Below are 8,426 nucleotides of genomic sequence, written 5' to 3' on the forward strand. Positions count from 1 at the left end.
CAGCGATTCCTCTTTAGCTCAGTGGGGGCCTCAGATTGGGTGCAATAGGTCTATCAGTCATCCTACAGTCTTATAGAACAGTGATTCCTCTTTAGCTCAGTGGGAGAGCTCAGATTTGGTGCAATAGGTCTATCGAGTCATCCTACAGTCTTATAGAACAGAGATTCCTCTTTAGCTCAGTGGGAGAGCTCAGATTTGGTGCAATAGGTCTATCGAGTCATCCTACAGTCTTATAGAACAGTGATTCCTCTTTAGCTCAGTGGGGGAGCTCAGATTGGGTGCAATAGGTCTATCAGTCATCCTACAGTATTATAGAACAGTGATTCCTCTTTAGCTCAGTGGGGGAGCTTAGATTGGGTGCAATAGGTCTATCAAGTCATCCTACAGTCTTATAGAACAGTGATTCCTCTTTAGCTCAGTGGGGAGCTCAGATTGGGTGCAATAGGTCTATCGAGTCATCCTACAGTCTTATAGAACAGGGATTCCTCTTTAGCTCATTGGGAGAGCTCAGATTGGGTGCAATAGGTCTATCAGTCATCCTACAGTATTATAGAACAGTGATTCCTCTTTAGCTCAGTGGGAGAGCTCAGATTGGGTGCAATAGGTCTATCAGTCATCCTACAGTCTTATAGAACAGTGATTCCTCTTTAGCTCAGTGGGGGAGCTTAGATTGGGTGCAATAGGTCTCTATCAGTCATCCTACAGTCTTATAGAACAGGGATTCCTCTTTAGCTCAGTGGGAGAGCTTAGATTGGGTGCAATAGGTCTATCGAGTCATCCTACAGTCTTATAGAACAGGGATTCCTCTTTAGCTCAGTGGGAGAGCTCAGATTGGGTGCAATAGGTCTATCGAGTCATCCTACAGTCTCATAGAACAGTGATTCCTCTTTAGCTCAGTGGGAGAGCTCAGATTGGGTGCAATAGGTCTCTATCAGTCACCCTCGTGTCTTATAGAACAGTGATTCCTCTTTAGCTCAGTGGGAGAGCTCAGATTGGGTGCAATAGGTCTATCGAGTCATCCTACAGTCTTATAGAACAGGGATTCCTCTTTAGCTCAGTGGGAGAGCTCAGATTTGGTGCAATAGGTCTATCGAGTCATCCTACAGTCTTATAGAACAGTGATTCCTCTTTAGCTCAGTGGGAGAGCTCAGATTGGGTGCAATAGGTCTATCGAGTCATCCTACAGTCTTATAGAACAGTGATTCCTCTTTAGCTCAGTGGGGGAGCTCAGATTGGGTGCAATGTCTCCATCAGTCATCCTACAGTCTTATAGAACAGTGATTCCTCTTTAGCTCAGTGGGAGAGCTCAGATTGGGTGCAATAGGTCTATCGAGTCATCCTACAGTCTTATAGAACAGGGATTCCTCTTTAGCTCAGTGGGAGAGCTCAGATTGGGTGCAATAGGTCTATCGAGTCATCCTACAGTCTCATAGAACAGTGATTCCTCTTTAGCTCAGTGGGAGAGCTCAGATTGGGTGCAATAGGTCTCTATCAGTCACCCTCGTGTCTTATAGAACAGTGATTCCTCTTTAGCTCAGTGGGAGAGCTCAGATTGGGTGCAATAGGTCTATCGAGTCATCCTACAGTCTTATAGAACAGGGATTCCTCTTTAGCTCAGTGGGAGAGCTCAGATTTGGTGCAATAGGTCTATCGAGTCATCCTACAGTCTTATAGAACAGTGATTCCTCTTTAGCTCAGTGGGAGAGCTCAGATTGGGTGCAATAGGTCTATCGAGTCATCCTACAGTCTTATAGAACAGTGATTCCTCTTTAGCTCAGTGGGGGAGCTCAGATTGGGTGCAATGTCTCCATCAGTCATCCTACAGTCTTATAGAACAGTGATTCCTCTTTAGCTCAGTGGGAGAGCTCAGATTGGGTGCAATAGGTCTATCGAGTCATCCTACAGTCTTATAGAACAGTGATTCCTCTTTAGCTCAGTGGGGGAGCTCAGATTGGGTGCAATGTCTCCATCAGTCATCCTACAGTCTTATAGAACAGTGATTCCTCTTACCGGGGCTCTAAACCGGGTTCACAAGGATCTATTAGCCATCCTAAATGCTATGGTATAAGTAATACCTCTTAAGTTCGGCAAACTCAGAAGTAACTGCTATTACATATTTCGAAACAAATAATACGAATAACCACGACGTAACAGAGAAATAATTATTGCTATACCAATTTTATTTTATTCTTTAATTTACTTACAAGTTCTATTTCATGGATATGTACGTAATGTATGTAGTAATGGAGGAGACGGTTCTATACAACTAATGTTATTTCGAATATGAGATAATAATGTTTGTTTGGTCCACTACACACAAAGTAATAATGATAATCAATAATTAATAATTAATAATAATCAATTTACAGTTACTCGGACATACACACGAACACGCAGAAGACCCTCTCGTTATTAACGGAGAGCGACAACGGATTATTACAATTGTTACAAAATAAATGAAATTCATACATACTAATAACTTACTACGATGGGAGAATTCAAATTTAGAACGTTTTCTCGTCGATGCTCTTCGCGACAAATTCACCCGCATGAAAAATGATTCTACATTCAACATTCCAGGCGCAGATCCAGGTTTTTTCCAGGAGGGGGTTCATAAAGAATGTTCAACCGCCGACTAAAATCTCTGAAAGGGGGCCTATACGGCATATTGTTTGGCCAAACATAAGATGATATGGTAACAATTATGTAGTACCATTCACCCGCTTTGTCTTGAGTACATTCCTTCAAGATAAAGATATAAAATTTTGTTACGACCCCTGAACTCCCTCCCCTGGATCCGCGCCTGCATACTAGAGTCCTACATATTCAGAATGGCAATTGGTATTATGCTCATAATGTTTACACCTCCGGGTTGCTGGTTCAAATTTTGATTAAGCTAACCGTTTTGTAAGTTAAGTTAACCACGGTGTCCTGTTCCATGAAAAAGCTGAACTCCAATCAAGGACGGGGTTCCTTTTACTGGAAGACCAGTAACAGGGTATGGTCAATTCAATTGGAGAGCTCTGACAATTCTTCATTTAGTCAGTTTCGTCATGAATTGACTTTCAGGACGTGATCCTTTTAGAAACTGGACCCTCGTGGTCACTGTCAATCAATAACTTTTCTAATTCATGAACTTTTGACCCAAGGCCTGGTTTCATAGACTGAGAGTATCAAGGTATCCCTAAGGGTAAATCTTCAATCTGGGTGACAAAAACCATAGTAATAACGAGAAACCATGGTTATAACCCGACAAATTTTAAAATGTTCCCGAGGAAACCCACCTCAAAGGTTCAGAATTCAATCAACTTTCAAGCAACCAGTCCCTGGTTCGAAAAACCCGGAAATGTACGCACAAAACCCGAGGATCTAGTACCACAGCAGTTTTCTAATATTCGATTCAACGTGTCGTATATATGCTTCATTATGAAGCCATGATTTTTTACTTGTTTTACCAAAAAATAAATACACTCTACAAAATCGTAGAAAAACTCGAATACCTTTCGCAGATATCAAACCTATCATATAGGATCATTTTTCGTAATAAATTAGAAATTCGAAGCAGCGAATTTGCTTGTACCAACTTTAAATTTCAAATACAAAACAGTCAGGGGCCAGTTGCCCAAAAGTTGGTTATAGTAAACCAGTGGATAGTTGACTTAGTAACAATTAAAAGTTCATTGTCACTAATGGTACTTATCCGCTGGTTATCTTTAACCAACCTTTGGGCAACTGGTCCGGGATTTATTGCTGTTATCCAACGAATATGAACAGCGGATACCTGTTTCACATGAACAGAATCAACAAAACCAAACATCTAACGGTCGAATCGGTCGATGCAGTAAACCGGTCAAATCGGTGAATTTTAGAAAACTTATCGCGAAAACCTACTTTTCACTACCGATTTTCAATTCCAGTCCTAACACCTCCAAGTAAGGCGCAGTTTACTGCACTAAATTCGACCCTATGAAAATCATCATAGACACACAAACACAGCGAACTAAAGTCAGTCGTAAATGATAAAGACGTTATTTTTTCTTCGAACGCACGACGAAAAACCTTTTTCTAACCGATGCAGCCCTCGCTTTCTCTACACACGGGAACTATCCCCGTACGCACGTATTTTATACAAACATATATATATATAACATTTCTATCTAGTAAAAACGAACTTCTTGCATAAGTAGAAAACTAGCTTCATTTTCATGGCACGAGAGAATACATTTTTTATCACTAATTATTTTTTTTCGATTTCGATTTCCCGAGACGGCTTACAGCCTACATACGAACATTCGTATTTCATCAAAAAGTCGTTGCGACTATTTCGTTTCTTTTCAGACAGATATGGTCGGCGCATCGTTCAAACGAATTTCGGTAAAATCCGTTTTCTTGAAACGACGCGTAACGGAATGACGCGAATTTTAGAATTGAATTCCGTTGAATTTCGGGGGAAATCTTGATTTGTTTCACAAATATTCCCAAAATGTTCCTAACACCACTGATGAAAAGGATTACGTACAAAAATACTGAATGTTACTCCGTTCTCTGTTTTGTGAAATGATGTTACGTTATTTCTATACCCAGCTGATGAGTTAACCGGTTTTACCGCAACACGAGCCATGCCGCTCACCAGATGGCGTGACTAGCAGTCAGCGTTACAGTACATAGTCAAAAATAAGTTCATTTTTAATCAACTTTCAATTTGATTTTTTTCCTGACTCAAAATAATTATTTTCACACTCGCCAATAAGATAAACTTATGACCGATATTTCTACGAGTTTGAAGCGGTTATTTGCCACTTGATTCGAGTTTAATCGAAAAACTTACAATCGTAACATGGATATTATTTTACTAGTGACACCTGGTGGATGTTCGACTTCGGGACCGATGTTGCCCGTAGCCCGTTAAAGACTGATGTATATATTTTATCGGCAAAACTCTTACATAGCCGAACAGACATTCAGCGTTCATACAAAATTCATAAGTATCTCGTTATCGACGGATGAGCTGTAAATGAATTCTTATGAATGAATACATGTAACTCCCCGCAAGGCAAAAACCACAGTTACCTGGCTCGCGATATCGTTGAAAATTGTTTTGTATCGAATTGCGATATTCTGGGGGCGGGTACAGACAGACGGCGGATTAGGTCACCTTCCATCCCTAGTTATACACCATATCGAAAAAAGAGTCTTACCTAACATGATAATAATAATAATCATTATTATAATAATGATATTTTTCTTAAAAATCTTCATTCAAACTACTGAGACAGATTATGATTGTTAAATGCACTATGAGACATACGCCCGAAATTGCGCACTCCAATGTCAAGGTCGACGAATCGATCAAGAACGGCCGTATTATGAATTAATCAATAATCGCGAAATTTCCCCTAGTACGAACGAACGCTCAGTTATTACCCCTTTGTACGGAGCTACGCACCATATTCTCTGATATGAAGGTGTATATTTACATGATTTCTTTGTTTTCCGTTTTAAATTTCTGAACTATTTACATCAATTCGCGCCAAATTTAGACAGCATTTTTTTATTCTGAGACATATTATTACTAAATATATTTCATTTTATATATATATATATCTATACTGTACTGTTTCTGCTGCTTTTTTTTATCTGCATGGAAAATTTCTAGAAAATTTTGTACGGGGAGCCTTTCGTGAAGTACGCACGCAAACGGTAAATTTTACCCCCTTCCCACCCGTGCTGGCCCATGCGTAACGTACTTTACAAACGGCTATGATAACCATTTTCAACAATTACTATAAAACGTGGCTGGCTGGTTGACTGACGGTGCTACCTTTGTTGTTGGTGATACATTTTTCAACGATCAGACAGATTTTCCAAACGACGACAATGACAACAATGAATATGAAATAAAAATGAGGCGCACAACTCGATTTACGCGGCGAAAAATAAGCGATACAAAATGCAAAATCGTCTTCACCCAGGTCCGGGGAAAGATCGAAAAAATCTTACTGGCAATTTTTTTCTTATCGAATTCAAAATTCGCGGTTACCTTCGCATTTATTGCACTAAAACAAATTCTCGATAAAAAAATCCAATTGACAAATTTTTCCAAACGGAGTTTCGTTGTGAGACAGATTTGAGGGGGGGAACGGACTTAATTCAAGGACGAGTTTAATCGGTAATGGGTTCAATATAGATAGATACATCAACACAGTAATTAATCGTGATATGTTTGTAAAACTAAAGAGCTGCAAAATAATAAAATGCAGTCTCTCTATCTCGCGTATTGGAAGATCGCTACGTTCAGCATCTAGTCACACGCAAGTAAAGCTTACGCGCACTTTTTTCAGCCGTTGCGAGAAAGAGATCAAATATCAAATACTAAAAAAAAAAGATAGATCCGTTAAATTTTTTTTCGACACAGTTTACTAGACTTGCCTCGGATCGCGCCCGTTTTCTCCGGAGGGGGGCAGACGGGAATTCGAGCAGGAAAATCTTTTGAACATTTCGTCATCCGGCGCGAGCGATAATCCGAGGTAAATCCGTCGCAAGCAGTCTAATACACCAACTTATTCGTTGTCGCGGGTTCCATGATTTTGAAATCTTCCTTTGAATTTTCCTTTCGACTGAAATTCCGAATGAAAATTCTTGAAGCGCGAAACGGATCGTTGCTTTTTTAGTATCAAACGATAGAATTTCAATCGGGTTTACCCTGATGGTTAGATCGATGTGATCAGATGGCGTGCACGTCCTGCAGGCCTCGATTAAGAAGTTAAGTGAGTCCCAATTCGCCCGTTTAGTACAACGCATGCGGGACTGGGGCCTGGACACAGTTGCACAGCTGTGAGTTAAGCGCATAACTTAGATTTAAAAAATTTACTTTCTACCACGTGCAAACCTAACAAAAATTCAATGAAAATACATTTCCTTACCGCGCCAAATTCATCATAATACCAAGTCTTTTTGCGCCTTTACTTGAAAATGGGTAACTCACCATGATTTTTCGTTTTGCGAAACTTGCCCCTGGATTTAAGTCAAACTCACAATTGCGGAAACAGTCAGATCAAATCATGTCTCCGATCCAGAACAGGTTACCCGGTTTTTTTCCAATCGTACTTAGGCGTACTTTTGTAAACGCAATCGATACACTGAAAATGCCTCGGTATGTTCCACTCTACTTGAAAAAGGGGATACTCAACCTATTCAACAAAATTGACACCCAGTATTATTAACTCAGCGTTAGTCGATAACCGGCGCCAGTTATCTCTATCGTTATTCAATTTCGTCCTTCCAAATCGATTCGAAACCACGCGAGAAACGAAAAACCCGCCGACACTCGACGACGCTTTTCGTAAACGTATACGTGTATATACACGCGCACGCCCGTCGCAAAAACGCGCGGACAGGCGACTCCCGTATAACGACGGATTCGAAAAGTGTAAAAATCACTTTCGTTTTAGTCAGCATGTTCGATATCTTCTCCGTAAAACACACACGCGACGACGTTACAGTCGACGGACGATAATAAAAGGGGGCAGCAGCTGTTCTATGGAAACTCAACGAAATACAGCAGAATTCATAAATATATATATATATATATATATCGTATAAATGGTATAAGTACCGTACTCGGCTAAACGACCAGTGTGGGGGTTGTTTTTTTTTTCGCGCGCGGCGTATCGTGTCGCGGGAACAGCATTCGAGGTAACCCGCGGACGCCTATATCTGACACACATACACACACACACACACACACACACACACACACACATATTGATTAATAATCACGTCGATTAATTAAAAAGATGTGTTTCGATACCCGTGTTTTTCACTCGGTTAAGAATGAACGAATGGCAAGCGATGATTATTATTGCTAAGTATCACTAGTCAGTGTACGGTCCCGTTATCGCGTGCTGTTCTCCTGTCGTATTTCCCTAAAACACGCGCGCGTGCGTACAACAGCTCGAACTCTGCTTTTTTCCTCGTTACACATGTATAGACACTACCGTGTGCGGCCGTTCGCGTTCGCGCCCCCGCATTCCAGGTTTTCGCGGCAACAGCGAACAAGTGGCGGATCCGGAGACCAGTTTCGAAGAACTTGTCGCGTCCCAAAACCGCACTAAGATGTCCACGAAGGCAATATAAGGTGTACTAACGCACTAAACACCGAAGCGCGAGATTCGCATTTACTACCGCTAGGTGGCGTATCCGGCGAAGATAAATATTGTACGACTGATTTCCGATACGCGAGACTTGCTCGTATTCATCTGCTCTACTCATGTCCATTTAGATCCGAAATATTCAACGTACGTAGTAAACTACACAACAAACGACCACATCGGCGCCCTCTATACAGCCGCAACATTACTAATCCGAGATTGATTCAACCGACGCGATAACACGCGTAGCAGCATGCGCGCGCTCACGCGACGACG

Source organism: Tubulanus polymorphus, chromosome 3 (assembly GCF_964204645.1).
Source record: "Tubulanus polymorphus chromosome 3, tnTubPoly1.2, whole genome shotgun sequence".
Classification (NCBI taxonomy): domain Eukaryota; kingdom Metazoa; phylum Nemertea; class Palaeonemertea; order Tubulaniformes; family Tubulanidae; genus Tubulanus; species Tubulanus polymorphus.